Genomic DNA, 16,049 nt, shown 5'->3' on the forward strand with positions numbered 1-16,049 from the left:
CAGAATAAGGTAGGACAGGCCCTCATATTCCTCCTTCTCTCTAGGACAGCTCCCTGACAAACCTTTGTTCTTGGTGAAGCCAGAAACTACTGTGTCCCCAGGACACAGACTGCTGTGTCAGTCACAGAGCCTGATGGACACTTTCCTTCTGTCCAAGGAGGGAGCAGCTGGTCCCCTACTGAATTTCAGATCAAAGTCCCGAGCTCAACAGCATCAGGCAGAATTCTCCATGATGGTTGTGACCTCAGCCCTTGGGGGAACCTACAAGTGTTATGGGTCTCAAAGCTCATCCCACTTCCCATTGTTACAGCACAGTGACCCCTTGAAGCTCATGGTTTTCATGTGACTCACTCCTAACCCTGTCTTCTCAGAGACAAACGACTCACTCTGGTCTGTGCTTCTTGGAAGTTCTGGAAGGAATAAGAGTGTGGGGACCTAGGGAGGACAAGCTAGAGGGTGCTTCGTCCCTCATAGAGGAGGACAAGAGTGGTCTCCCAGGCAAATGCAAACCCTCCACCTTATTGAATTGAGAAAAATCTAGGTGGGCAAAGGAAGGGTCTTGGGGAAACCACAGGGTAGATGCAGGGGAGTGAGTGAGCAAAGACAGGATTCCCAGATGCAGACCAAGCGCCTTACCATCCTCATATCCTCATTCATAGGACCCTCTGTGAGACCCAGACCCCCACATTCAGGGTCCATCTGAACAGCTAGTGAGCCTCAGTGGCCTCTGAACAAGGAGTGTCCTGGGTCCCCAGGCTGCCTGGAGATATAGCCATCTAAGTCCTAGTTTCTTTCTCAGCTCTACCTGTGTTCAGACATTTGAATATTGGGAAAAACTGTGGGCAAATACCCCTGATCCCCAGTGGCTTAAAGGCTGGACTGCATGAGGGTGTGGGCAAGCAGAGAGAGATGTTGAGGAACAGGCTGAGTGGAAAGCAGTCAGGTGGAGGTGGGGAGCAGGGAGTCCTAACCTCCCATCCACTCCCACAGGCCCTGAGCATCAGCCCCTCTTCTTCAGAGTGAGGACCCCAGAACCTTAAGTGAGGGGATCTATTGGGAGGTGGGGAATAGAGGGAAGAAGCTGAGCTATGGGGTTAATGCAGCCTCCCTTGGAGACATTGACTTGAACAAGACTTTATCCCATTTGGGCCTCAGGTTCTCCAAGTATAAAGACTTGGTCCAGAACTTCAAGGGCCTTGAAGAGCTTAACATTGTAGCACTCATGGTAGAGGAGACATCCTAAGCCTGTCAGCTCTGCCACAGTGACAGTGACATTGTGTGGGATGGGGAATGGTACAGTGACAGTGACAATGTGCGGGGAGCAGCAAGAGACTGTGGTGACATTGTGCACAAAGGGGCACAAGGCTGTGTCAGTGGTGTTCAGTCTTTTTGCCTCCAGCTCAGGGGCCTCAGCTCTGGCAGAGGAAAGAAGGCTGGAAGTCAGATACCCCAGGTCCAACCTCAGTTCTGCTCTCTCAGTTACCACCTCTGCAAACTGGTTGGGTGGGATTGGCAATGCCAAGTTCCTGGAGTGTGATGGTCAGAGGTGAAGTTTACAAATACTCAGCATGGGCCTGGTACACAGTAGTTGCTTAGTTAAGCAGCATTGTTCCTTCTTCATGATATCACTTGCCCTCAAGGACTGGAGGAATACAAAAAAAGTTCTCATTGGGGTCTCAGTGCCCTTCTCCTAATGCTCTTCCCGTTCCTCCTCCTCCTCCTCCACCTCCTCCTCTCTATCCTCAGACACCAGCGTCAGGAAAAAGGCAGGAGGTCAAGTGAATATGGAGTGAGTGACCTGGGCCTCAGTTGTTGGTGGAATCTCTCGAGGGCCAGTCAAGGATGAATTCTGGGCAGGAGACCCAGGGAAAACATCCAGGTTTGAACAAGACAGCTTAGAAACCCTTCTGCAGATTCTCAGATCAGAAAACCTAGAACAGGAAATAATACTTGATCCTGGTGCCTTTGCAAATTTTAGGAATTCCCTGAGCTTTTTCATCTCAAAAACATGTGGACAACTGCCCAGTATTTTAAAATCTTTGTCCTCCCCTCAGGGGTCCTGTAGGGTGGGCCCTCCTGACCAGAGACTCTGCCCTCCCACACATACAGTCAGACTTCCACTGTCCTTCAGGAGCCATGGAGTCACTGCCCAGGAACAGAAGCCTACAAAAGAAGTAACTCTTGCCCAAGGACCCAGACCTTCACCCACCTGCCATCCCTCACTGACACCTGACCCCTCCCTGTCCCCCCAGGTTCAGCCCAGCTGTTGCTGTCCAGAAAGACAACCTCTGTGAGAAGAAGAGGGACCTTGAGAGGGAGATGCCCAAAGGCTCAACACCATAGAGGGAAGAAGGAAGGGACTGGTCTTTGACTGACTCAGAATGAACCCTACACTGTGGATCTGGAATGGTCCCTGGCTTTGTCTCCCATCAAGGACAGCAAAGGGTCTGTGGGACTAGAAACCCCAGGACTCTGGCAGGAGGTGACCCACATGTTCTTTTCCCACAGATGCCTCTGTGAAAGACACACAGCATGTTGAAAGGGTAGAGGTGGACATTTAGGCGAGAATTATTGTCACTCTAGGGCACCCCCCATCCTCTAGGGCACCAAGTCTTCTCTTGTCCCTCATTCAAGGGAGCCTCCCTGACCTCCCCTCAGTTCTCAGCCACGTCCACAGCTGACCCCTCCCATCTGGAGCCTCCTGTCTCTCTCTGCTGTGTCCATCTGTCTCCTGATTTTCTGTGACCTTGTGACCCTCTCCCTTCTGGCCTCTTTCCAGCTGCTGAGCCTCTGTTCCCAGCTCCTGGATCTCAGGAAGATATAAGTAAATAGCCCTCTCCACTCCTTCACCCAGTGACACAGAGGAGCCCCATCTTAACCAAGCTCGCTGTAAGCAGTGTAGATACAGGACCATTTACAGCTGCCCACCTGCCCTAAGCTTCCCTCAGATTCAGGGGAAGAGGTGCAAGTAAATGTGGTGTCAGGAGTGCAAGTTCTGTCAGGGAAATTAAACAAAGAAAAGAGAGCAAGGAGCAGAGAGGACCAGTGTGAATTACAGGGGGAACTCTGACAAGCTGTCTTCTGAGAAGCAGCCCAGAAAGGCCACACACACATCTAGTGGAACAGCTTCTGCAGGCAGGTGGCACAGCAAGTGCAAAGATCCTGAGGCAGGAAAATACTCTTTCAAGAAGATGAATCATGTGACTGGGATCAAATGAGCAAGGGTCAGAGTGTTAGGATGAGTCCTCCAAACTGAAGGAAGAGAATGAAGAGATTCAAGAGGTCTTATAAAGCCCCTGAAGACCCCATCAGGAATGACATAATCTTCAAGTTTTGAGAGGATCGCTAGCCACAATAAAGAAAACTGGCTGTGGAGATCCAGGTAGAACCAGGAGGTTCTGTCTGATTCACTGTCTCTCTGCTGCAGGAAACACCTGATGAAGATCCCCAGAGAGTGACCTATCCTCAGGTGAACCACTCCAGACTTAGGAAGGAAGGGCCTCTCCTTTTAAACACTATCCAGGGAATTCTTGGGCAGGAAGAACATACAGGCAGGAGGGGATAGAGATGTGGACAGTCAGGTGAATCCTGTCCTCCACAGGTCCCAAGGTTCCTCAATGCCAAGCAACCTCCTTCCCTCTCACTCTCTCCTCTCTAGGCTGCTGCACCTGAGGGTCCCCAGGATGTGACCTATGCCCAGCTTTGAAGCCTGAAACTCAGACAGGGGACATCTGCACCTCTTTCCTCTCTCTCAGAGGAGCCCAGTTGAGAGCAGCGAGCTCACTGCTCTGGTATCCACCAACCCAGGGAGACCCTGACTCCTCCTTCCACACAGGGCCCTCAGGGGACATTGGATCTGCCTTGGTAGACACTGACTAATGAGCCAGCCACCATGGGCACTCATGTATCACAAGGAGCCTCTGAGAACTTGTGGGACATACCTGATTTTGATTCTATAGTCAGAGATAACAGATATCTCCACATTTTGGAAATAAAGCAAGAAACCTTTTGAAAAAGAATGTGTGATGTGAGAAAACAGAACTGTAGTGAGAAGAGGATTGAATTGGGTGATCATGTAACCATGACATGATAACTATGGAAATGGAAAATCACAGCTGTTAATAAATAAATAAGTAAAGAAAAAGATTTCTAAGTCATTTTTCATATCTATCATATTGAGAAAATATCCAGAGAATAAAACCCTGTTGCAAGTGAAGGCACAAGGAGGAAGTAATGTGACATAGTTACTAATGAGGTCAAACACAAAAATGGATAAATATAAATAACACCCAAAAAGTTCATCTTAAAACACTAATGACATTTGTAAGTTTCACTCACAGTGACCCAGAAAGACAGAGAGAAGATGACATTTCCTCAGAGAACCACACAGCAGAGCTGAGGACATGTTCACTTGAAGAACAGAGCATATGAACATTTTATGTGCACAGATTAAAAAGGGAAAAAATTTTCAGTATGTAGCTTACAAAATGGACACAAGCATAAGCACAATATTTGAATTGTTTTCTATGCCTTAAATGCCTGTGACTTTAGTCTATTTCTTCACGTGTGAACATCATGGAGTTACTTACACAAACCCAGCCAGCACAGCTCACTGTCCATCCAGGCCATGTGGCTTAGCCTACAGCTACTGAGCTGAAAACCCATGCAGGTGTCACTGTCTTCAACACTGCAGGCAACAGTGATAAGAATTCATGTATCTAAAAGAATCTAAACTCAGTAAAGGTAAAGTAAATATGGCAGAGGATAAAAACTTTTCAGCTCCATTGCAATCTTACAGGACCACCATCTTATACACAGTTCACATTTGTTCTGTGGCACATGCTGTACATTGACTTACTAATAAGAACCTTTCTCACCTTAACTACAGTCTAGGGAGCTCCCTTAGGGATTTCTTCCAAATGTTTTTCACTTATGAAACACAAAAGCAAATACACAAGTATGTGGATACACACCCCAAACCTAAATTTCACCTGAGAGTAGGAAAAGAAGAAATATACTCAAATGCATTTCATCAGGCATGAAAAAGTTGATAATAACCTTGGCAAAGACTTTAAAAACTTGGAAAGTTGTAGGAAAATGCCTTACATGCACTGAGAAGTCAATCATTAAACAAATACCACCAATAAGGTTCATTAATGTATCAAAAAGACATTACATAAGGACCACACTGGATTTTTTGTTGTCGATTGAATGTTCATTTATTATTCAAACTCAACTAATGTATCTCAAGCACTCACAGATAATTTAAAACTTTCCATCTCAACCAATGCAAACCAATCTTTTGTCTGTTTTTCCCATGTTCTTATTTGCATGTCTTCTGCTTTTATTTCATTTATGTATTTATTTATTATTTATTTTGCAGTTCTGGAGTTTGAACTCATTGCCTCATGCTTGTGAGGCAGGCACTCTAACCTTGAGCCATGCCTCCAGCACATTCTGCTTTGGTTATTTTGGAGATAGTTTCTCAATTTTGCCTAGGCCAGCCTATAGCAATTCTATTTTAAGCATCCCCAGGTAGTTAGGATGACTGGTGCAAAAGCTTTCCCAGGCATTTTTTTGTTAGTGTGGCATAACCCCCTACGTCTATTTTGCTTCTGCTACCTGTGCTTTGAGGCCCCCAGACCAATGTCATGCAGGGGTCCCTGTGCTTTTCCAATAGCTTTGCAGTTTCACATCCTACATTTAACTCTTGAATCTCTCTTGTGTTGACATGTGTTGAATGAAGTTCCTACAGTTTCCACATTCATTCTTCTGCATGTGAGGAACCAGTTTTCCCAGCACAATTGACTAAAGGACTGTGTAGACACACTGTATGACCTTGGCAATTTCACCAAAAATCAATTGACTATAAGTGCATGGACTTAGCCTGGGCTCTCTATTCTGCTCCAGTGACTGTAAGTGTGATTTTATACCAGTTCCACACAGTAACCTTGTAATGGATTTTGAAGTAAAGTAGTGGCATTACCCCAGCTTTGTCTGTTTTCTCAGGATTGTTTTACTGTTGGGGAACTTTTTGCAATTCTTTGCAAATATTGTATTGTATTTTCTGTTCCCAGGGAAAAAAGTTACTGGAATTTTCATGGGTATCAATTTGACTTTGTAGGTAGCTTTGATAGTATGGATTTCTTAACAATATCAGACTGGTGGCATGGATCAAGGGGCTAGCATGCCTGCCTAGTAATTGTGAAGCCCTGAACTCAAACCCCAGTATTGCAAAAAAATTGTTTTAAACAGACAATAGCTAGGTCCTAGTGCTCATGCCTGTAATATTAGCTTCTTAGGAGGCTGAGATCAGAAGGGTTACAGTTTGAGGCTATCCTGGGCAAATGGTGATACCTAATCTTACCCAACAGCTGGCTCACTGGTGTGGGCCTGATATCCCAGAAGCACAGGAACCTGAGATAAGGAAAATCACTATGCCAGTCCAGATTGGGAAAAAAGTTTCTGAGACTCTGTCTAAATAAATGGATAAAAGCTAGGCTTGGTGGTACATGCCTGTCATCTCAGCAAATGTGGGAAGGGTAAAATTAGAGTACCATAGTCCAGGCTGGAGATTCTATCTCTAAAACAACCTGAGTAAAAAAAGCTGGAGATGTGGTGAAGCTGGAGAGCACCTGCCTTGCAAGTGAGAAGCCCTAAGTTCTAACTTCGGTTCCACTAAAATAAATAAATAAACACTATATCAATTTCTCTTGTTAATTTCTCTCCATTCATTTGTATCGTCCTTGTTTATTTCATTTTTTTCGGTGTACACATCTGCCACTCCTTGGATAAATTGTTCCTAAGTATTATGTTTTCTTTTGAAATTGTGGATAAAATTGTCAGTTTTATTTCATTTGGAGACTCTGCTGTGAATGTGTGAAAAACAAACTGACTTTTGTGTTGATTTTGTGTCCTGCAACTTCACTGGATTCATTTACCAGTTCTAATATTTAAAAAATTTTATAGCCATATATTTATTGTATATAAGTATGGGTTTCCTTGGCTCTGGATGTGTGGGTTTATTTCTGGATTTTCTGTTGTCTTCCACACGTGTTTGGTTTTGTGCCAGTACCATGCTGCTGCTGTTACTATAAATCAGTAGTGTAATTTGAAGTCAGGTATTGTGATTCCTCCTGCATTGCTCCTTTTGTTCAGGATTGCTTTGGCTATTCAGGGTCTCTTGTGTTTAAATAATGATTTTCAGGATTTTTTCTCTATTACTATGAAAAATGACATTGGAGTTTTGTTTGGGATTGCATTGACAATAATATGGCTATTTTCATAATGTAATTTTTCCAACCCATGGGCATGGAGGAGTCTTTCTCTCTTCTAGTATCTTCAGTTTCTTTCTCCAGTGCTGCACAGTCTTCACTGTGTAGTTCTTTCACATCATTGGTTAAGTTTATTCCCAGGCATTTCTAGAGGGAATTGTGAGTAGGTTGATAGGGTCTCTAGGGTTTGATTCTGATTTATGGTCTGTCTTCTGCTTGTTGGGAGAAGAATGAAAAAGAAAAGAAGTGAAAGGAAAGGAAAGGAATAAGAAGGAAAGGCAAAAGAAGGAATGATGGCCAGAGGCTTTTCTCACAGAGCCAGAGCTGGACACACCTTTCTGGCTGTGCCAGGCAGGATGTTCATGGCTGTTAGCTGCAATTCATGACTGTTTTAAGGGTCTTCTTTGAGTTTTATCTACACCTAATGTGATAGGGGTTATTATTTTGGCTAGGAGCAATCAGAATACCCCATGTGTGTCTCTAGCTTCTCTAGGAGGTTTCTGAAATCACAGAGCTTAGGAGTTCTGATTTTATACCTTAGCCACCATTTTTTTCTCTATATCACATTTCTTAAGAGTGGTAGCCTGATCCACTCACCTCCAGGCTAAAGATGACATGCAGTCAGGGACACACTCCTTTCTGGAGGCTCTGGGTGGATCTGCATCCTGGTCTTTTCAGCTTCAGGAGGCAGCTGGTTTCCATGGCCCATGGCTCTCATCTTCCTTTCATTACCAAATAAATCTTTCTCAGACCCTGACCCTCTGTGTTTCAGAAGCTTTTACAAATAAAGCCTCTTGTCACTTGCACACCCACGTTTATTGCATCACTATTCACAATAGCCAAGTTATGGAAACAACCAAGATGCCCCACTACTGATGAATGGATTTTGAAAATGTGGTATTTATATACAATGGAATTCTACTTGGTAATGAAGAAGAATGAAATGTTATCATTCACAGTAAATGGGTAGAAGTGGAGAACATCATCCTGAGCAAAGTTAGCCAGGCTCAGAAGACCTAAAGTTGAATGTTTTCCAACATATGTGGACTTAGATCCAGGGAAAATACAGGAAGGGGATTGGACTTTGGTCACATGATAAAGTGAAAGCCCACAAGGCAGGTATGAGGACAGGTAAGGAACCCAAAAAACATGATGTGCTCAATACAAAGGAACTAATGCAGAAACTTTAATGCAACAGAGGCAAAAGAATAAGGAGACTAAGAACTAGAGAAAGGGTCAGTTCAAGAAGAATCAATTTAGAATGTAACACATATGTACATGAAAACAATGTGAGCAATCTTCCTGTATAGCTATCCGTATCTCAACTAGCAAAAACCCTTTGTCTTTCTTATTATTGTTTATACCCTCTCTTCAACAAAATTAGGCAAAACAGTTTCTGCCTGGAAGTGAAGGGGTGGCGGTGGAAGGAATGGGTTTGGGGGAAAGGGGGACAAATGACCCAAACATTACATGCATATATGAATAAATGAAAAAAAGTCTCTTGTGATGACATTAGGTGACATCAGCATAGTACAAGATGATTTCTCTCCATTTCAAGAACTTGAGCTTAGTCACCTCTGCAAAGTTTCTGTTGTCACGAATGTAAGACACTGTTAGGTCACATCTACATGGAGAACAATATCCCTCTGGGCCTTTCCCCCTCCTCCTTTGACTTTGCCAATACAACAGGGGAGGAGCAATGTCCCCAACCTATGAGCCTTTACTAAAACCAATGAGAACATGAACCTCACTTGGGAGGAAACTTGGAGTCACAACTGATAGTCATCTTCCTCAATGTCACATAACATGTAACTCAAAATTGTTTGTGGATGTGTATGAATTGAAAAATACACGTCTTCAATTAAAATGAAAATTCTTCATTCTTTCCAATCAGATGTATAATGAATGTCTATGTGGGCTCAATTTCTGTATCAAATGCACTCAGGGGTCAATTAGAGGTGATCAGTCCTGAAATAATTTTATTTCATCTCATGTGCTGAGGTCCACTCATGGGAAGACTTTCTTCATGACAGTTTGCAATGCTTCCCTCTTCCTCACAAGATTACTTCATTTAGATAAATCAAATTCACTATTGATATCAGATCTACACATCAGCTCCCTTACCACCTACAAATCCAAATCCCCAAAACAGGTGATATATCTTGTGCTGTCATTGTGTTTCAAACAGTTCTATCATGAAATTAATCTTTGTAATTTCAGACTTACTTGTGCAGTAATTTTTACTCATTCAGTTGTTTCCTCTAACAGTAGACCTTCCATAAGCGAGAGAACACATGTGCTTTATTCAACATCAAAATTAGAGATAAGGGCAAAACAGTTTCTGCCTGGAAACTGTTCATCTTCTGGGATGGCCCTAGGTTGACTTCTAAAGTATTTCTTAAATAAAGGGCATAAGATTTACAGAATGGGGAATGGAGGAATCAATAAGCCAGGCCCAAGCAGAAGTCCTGCCTAGGTGAGGAGAGGGAAGCCAAGTGGTCAGGGAAGGGGTGGAGTCACTGAGGAAAGACAGGGCACTAGCTGGACCCATCATACCATGCATCACTGAGAAGGCAAGGCCTCAGTCACAGACATGAGTACAGGTGGTTTATTTGAGATGCAAGAATGAAGGGAGGTGGGTTGGGAAGTGAGAATGGGAGAGTGGGATGGGGAAAGAGAACATAAAGGGAGCTCCTGATGTCAGGGTGCACTTGAGTTCTCTGGAGTCATAATGTGGAAAGTCCACACCAGCATGTCCAAAAGTGACAAAATTTTATGTGAATCTTCTTCAGAGAGGACTTGCCTGGGAACATGTTCATGGGTTCCCACTCCCCATTGCTTGGACTTTCACCTAAGACTTGGTACAGTCTTCACTGTTTGGGACACAAATAACTTGTGTAAGCTCCTTACACACAGATGTTAGCATCTCATGGAAAGAATTCTAGCTACATGATTCTGAGATATACCGAACCATTGACCAAACCCAATATGAAGTCAACAGAGACAGAAAGGGACATACAATGTAGAACTTAATGTAAGTGGTTAAATGCAAAGCTCAGAGGTGTTAATGCAGGGCCTGGTGATTTGATGTTTACCTCTTGTGCAAACCTCTGCCTTCTGGACAAAGACATGAAAGGTACTTTCCAATTATTTCAATTCCTGCTCATCTTTCTCCACCAAGCCTAAGTTTCAGATCTGAAATGAGAAGCTCCTCTGCTCCTTTTAAGGAGAATGAATCTGAAACATTAGTAAGATTACCTAGAACAGACCACAGTCCAGGTTACCCCAGGCCACAGCCAACGGAACTGGGGCTCATGGGTACTGGGCAGTCTTGGAGTCTAGACAAGCAGCTATGCAGTGACCCCATACTGGACACTGTGTTTGTTTCTTTCTGTCTTGGATTTAGTTTTTTCTTCTTAAAATATTCACTTATTTTTGTTGCATTTTACATCAAATAGACAAAAAATTATACTTATTTAGGGGGCCAATGAAATGTTATGATATATGGATACATGGTAGAATGACATCAAGGGTATTTACAGTGAGGACACTTAAATATATTTTAAATGTTTCAAGTATACAATTCACTGTTACTAACTATAACCACAAAGATGAGAAACAGATCTGAAAACTCCTTCTTTTTGTCTCATTGAAACTTTGTAGCCTTGAGCCAATAACTTCCTGTTTCCCATCAACCCAACCCACATCCCCGAATAACTCACATTGTCCTCTCTGCTTTTACACTTTGATTTTTAAAAATTCCACAGAAAAGTGAGATCATGTGGTACTTGTCTGGCCTTGCATTATTTCACTTCTTCAGGAAGATGAATAAATGAGGTAGAAAAGGACGCAGGCACTGGTTTCCTGCTTGGAGTCTCTAGTGTGTGGTCAGGGATGGGAGAGAACACAGATAAACAGCCAGGAGTGGAGGCAGCTGGATTTATTACAGAAAGAAACAGGTAAGAATTTTCTGGAAGATGAAGGGAAATGAAGGATCGTAGCCAAAGGCTTCATACCTTAGCTTGTTGTTTGGTTCTATTAACCTTAAAAGATCCCTCCAGAAACTCTGGCCTGGAAGGAAGGGCTTGTTTTTATTGCTTGTCTCACTGTATTGTCATTTAACATTCTCATTTTGTTAATTAGTTTGAGAAATAATTTCACCATGTAAAGATATAAGACAATATCTCATTTGCTCCCAAACCCATTATTTGTCAATTAAAAATTAAAGATATTTATGAAAAATTGTAAAGATTCTTATACTTTCCTATTATTTGCTCCCTAAATTAGGCATCTCACTTCTATTTCTTACATTTTCAGACTGTTTTCTGCCAGGCCACTTGTCAAGGAAAAAACATGGACTATTATAGTTCTTGTAACTGAATGTTGACAAATGTTTGTGCTCACTAAACTTGTTTGCAATGTGCGACCTTTTCTGTGCATAGATCATAGTGTGCTACTCTGCAGGAAGATGAGCAAAAGATAGAGCTGCCAAGGCAGATGCATTCCAGCCCCTTGAGCACATTAAATTCTGGGAGATTTGAGCAGGTGGTTCTTGGACATCCTGAAGACATGGGATGTGGGTTAGAAATGATGGGTCCTGCAGTGAGGGTGAAGGGTTCAGCCACTCATAAATAAGGCAATCAGCAAAGTGATTGTAACAAAATTAGCTCATGCAAGCCAAATAATGACCAGGAAGAAGAAACTCACTTGAGTATCAATGAAACAAAGAAAAATCTAAGGGCAATCATAATACTAATGTGAAAAACAGAAATGTGTACCTTTAAATCATCACTGGATGGCACATATACTGTACAAGAATGAGAGGGGAAATGGGCCACATTCCTGGATAGAATGACTCTGTGATAAAGAAGTCTGTTCTCCTACATTATTTAATAAGCTCCTCCAGCCACCAAAATATACGAAAAAAGGGTTCCTTTTGAATTAAATAGTTGCTGGGGTCCACTCTGAAAAATTTGAATGCATAACTTAAAATGCAGATGTACTAGCAAGAAAAGATTGGAAAGTAGATTTCATAAATAAACATATCTCTATATGTGCATGGGACACACACACAAAAGAAAATCAATGCACAAGTTGAAAACTGAGATAAATATTTATAGACATTGAAAAGATTATGTACACTTGTATATATCCACATAAACCTGCATTAAATTACATGATATAAAATTATGGAATCATAAGAATTACATAGTACATAGTTTGTGCTACATCATTATACAATTATGTGAATTAAATATCATTATATACATAAAGTTAGCCTTCATCCTTCCACGTACACACACATGGATCTTAATTATTAAAGAAAAAGATGGAAAAATGGCATATGATAGAGGTAAAAATTACTAAAATCACTAAATTAGAATTACTAAAAAAAGATTATGAGGGCCATTGAATACATGAAGAACTGTTCAACTATAATTGTATCAAAAGAGAAATGAAAAGCTAGACTAAATCAGAATGCAACTGTACCTATTTGCATGAAATCAGTAACTTCCTAACTTACTGCTTTTAGGAAGTCTTTGAATAAACAGACTGAGCTTACACTTTTAGTAGGAATGTAAAGGGGACAGTCCATGATGAGGGAAAACTGTCAATATTGACCAGTGTGTGAATTCATGCTTTTGTCCCAGGAAATGTCTTCAAACAATTTTCTGAAGGCATGCATCCACAATAAGGAAATCTATTTCCTAAGGCTGTTAATGGAAACATTGCTTGTACTGTGAACTATGGGGAAAAAACCTGGAATACACCCAAAAGTAGATAGTCTACATGAACTCAGGTTCTTAACAAAATGGAGTCACATGCTTCATTGAAGGAAAAGAAAAAAGTTTCCTTTGTATGGAGGATGCTCCCTCATGTGCTTCCAAGTGAAAAGAACAAATAAAAAGACAAGAAAAATGATGCTGGGGAAAAGTTGACATTGATGAGAGAATCAGGAGGAAATATGAAATCGGGAGACACCTGCATGATGACAGAGGGAAGCATGAGAAGCACCAACTGTCCTCCACAGACAGCTGAAGGAATGGATTACTACAATGTGTTTATGCATAAATGATACATTTGGTAGCCATGAAAGCTTTGGCTACTGTGGTCCTTTAAGTGAAAGTTGAATGGAGAACATGATGTTTACACTGTCTCAAAGTATCTCACTACAAATAAATGACCAATTATGAAAGACAAAGAACAGCTTTAACTTGGAGAAACCTGGTGGATGCCAAATCAGTCAAGGTGTCAAAGCAAAACCTCACCAGTGAGGAGCAGAAGACAGTGTCACTTAGGTGTATTGCCCTCACAAATGGGACCACAAATCTAACCATGATTCATTATTGTTTAAGGTAATTAAAAAATTTTTACTAGCATATAATACTTGTACAGGGGGTAGGCATTTTGATATTTACATATGTGCTTACAACATAACTTAATTAGACCACCCTGCCCATCATTTTCCTTCCTCCTCCCGTTATAAAACAATTCTAACAGACTTCATTATTCTATTTTTATAGACATGTACAACGTACACCCACAATATTCGTCCTCCTTCACCCTCTCCATCTACCCTATCTTCTCCCACTGATGTCCTCCCTCCCACAGGATCTGTCTTAATTTCCTGTTCTTCATTTTTAAGCATATATTGATCAAAGTGGTTTCAACTTGGAATTTCACACACACATATATTGTGCTTTAATCAGATTCACAACCTTTATTACTTACTCATCATTGTCCTGTCCCCTTTTATTCAACAGCTTACAGTGCATTACTTTATACCATCTCCACACAGAGTGCATTCTGTATCAGTATTGTTCATAACTCATTTTCTTTTCCTCTTTCACCTGCCCATAGGCCCCTGAGCCACTAACACAATCATGCTCTGTCTCAATCATGTTTTCTCTTCATGTGTGTATGTGTGTAAAGATCATACTTGTATTTATTCATTTACCTTGTATGTCTAGCTTCCACATATGAAGGAAACATGCAATCTTTTCCATCTGAGTCTGGCTTACTTCACTTAACATGATGTTCTCCAGTTCCATGTATTTACCTGCAAACAACATAATTTCATTCTTCTTTATGGATAAGTAATACTCCATTGTGTATATATATATACACCATATTTTCTTAATCCATTCCTTAGTTTTAAGGCATTTGGGCCATTTCCCAAGCTTGGGTATTATGAATAGTGCTGAAATAATCATGGCTGTGCATATACCTCTATTGTATCCTGGCTTACAAGACTGAGAGAGTTATGAAGAACCTCCCAACAAAGAAAAGCCCATGGCTGGATGGATTCACTGCTGAATTTACCAGATCATTAAAAAGGAACTAACACCAATGCTGTCCAAACTATTCCACAAAATATAAAAGGAACACATACTATCAAACTCATTCTACAAAGTCAGTATTACCCTAATAACAAAACCAGGTAAAGATGAATCAGAATGAAAAAGGTATCTCTGAAAAACATATATGTATATGTATAAATCCTCAAAATACTTTTAGCAGAATCCAACCCATAGTAAAATAGATCATACACTGTGATTAAGGAGGTTTCATTCCAGGGATTCAAGGAAAGTACAACCTACACAAAGCAACAAATGCAGCAAAACACATAAACAGAATCAAGGCAAGAACCACATCATCACACCCATGATTCAGAAAAAGCCTTGAACAAAACTCAACATCCTTTCATGATTAAAGCTCTTGAGAAACTAGGAATAGAAGGAATATTCCTGAATCTAACAAAGGCTATATATGACAAACCTATAGCCAACCTCATACTAAATGGGGAAAAATTGAAACCATTTCCTCTAAAATCAAGAATGAGGCATTGGTGTCCACTCTCCCCATCCCTATTCAACATAGTACTAAAATTCCTAACCAGAGCAATAGACAGGAGAAAGAAATGCAAGGTATTCACATAGGGAAGGAAGAAGTCAAATTATTTCTATTTGCAGATGATTTGGTGTTATGGATGAAAGACCCTAAAAATTCCACCAAGACCTTAAAATCTTATAAACACATTCAGCAAAAAAGCAAGATACAAAATGGATACATACATAAATCAGTACCATTTCCATATACAATCAGCAGTCTGAAAGAAATTAGGAAAGTAATACCATACACAACAGCATAAAAATGCTAGAGAAAATGTAATAAAAGAAGGAAAAACCTGTACAACAGAAAGTATAAATCACTGAAGAAAGAAATCAATGAAGTCATTAGAAGATGTATGATATCCCAAACTCATGGGTTGGCAGGATCAATATTGTGAAAATGACTATACTACTGGAAGCAACTGGTATGTTCAATGAAATCCCCAACCAAATTTCCATGACATTCTTCAAAAAGATGGGAAAATCAATCCTGAATTCACATAGAAATGCAAAAGACCTTGAATAGCTAAATCAATCTTGTGAAAAAAAAGAGCAACACTGGAAGTATCACCACACCTGACTTCAAACTATACCAGAGAGCCATAAACTCAGCATGGCACTGGCACACAAACAGACATGGAAACCAATGGAACAGAACAGAAGACCCTGACACAAACCCAGGCAGCTTCACCCACTTGAGTTTTGACAAAAGACATGAAAACATGTGTTAGAGAATGGATAGCTTCTTCAATAAATGGCATTGGGAAAACTGGATCTCCAATTGCAAAATATTGAAATTAGATCCCTGTGTCTCAGCCTGTCTTAGTATCAGTTCAAAGTGGATCAAAACTCTTAATGTAAGATCTGAAAGTGAGAAACTACT

The 16,049-nt window shown here is 41.1% G+C and overlaps 1 pseudogene; it reads left to right on the plus strand.

Moving 5' to 3' along the window:
• LOC109703380 (leukocyte immunoglobulin-like receptor subfamily B member 3) overlaps positions 1-3,769 on the plus strand; it is a 37,651-nt pseudogene extending 33,882 nt beyond the window's left edge.
• The last annotated feature ends 12,280 nt before the right edge of the window (positions 3,770-16,049 follow it).

The sequence above is a fragment of the Castor canadensis genome, chromosome 16, assembly GCF_047511655.1.
Source record: "Castor canadensis chromosome 16, mCasCan1.hap1v2, whole genome shotgun sequence".
Taxonomy (NCBI): domain Eukaryota; kingdom Metazoa; phylum Chordata; class Mammalia; order Rodentia; family Castoridae; genus Castor; species Castor canadensis.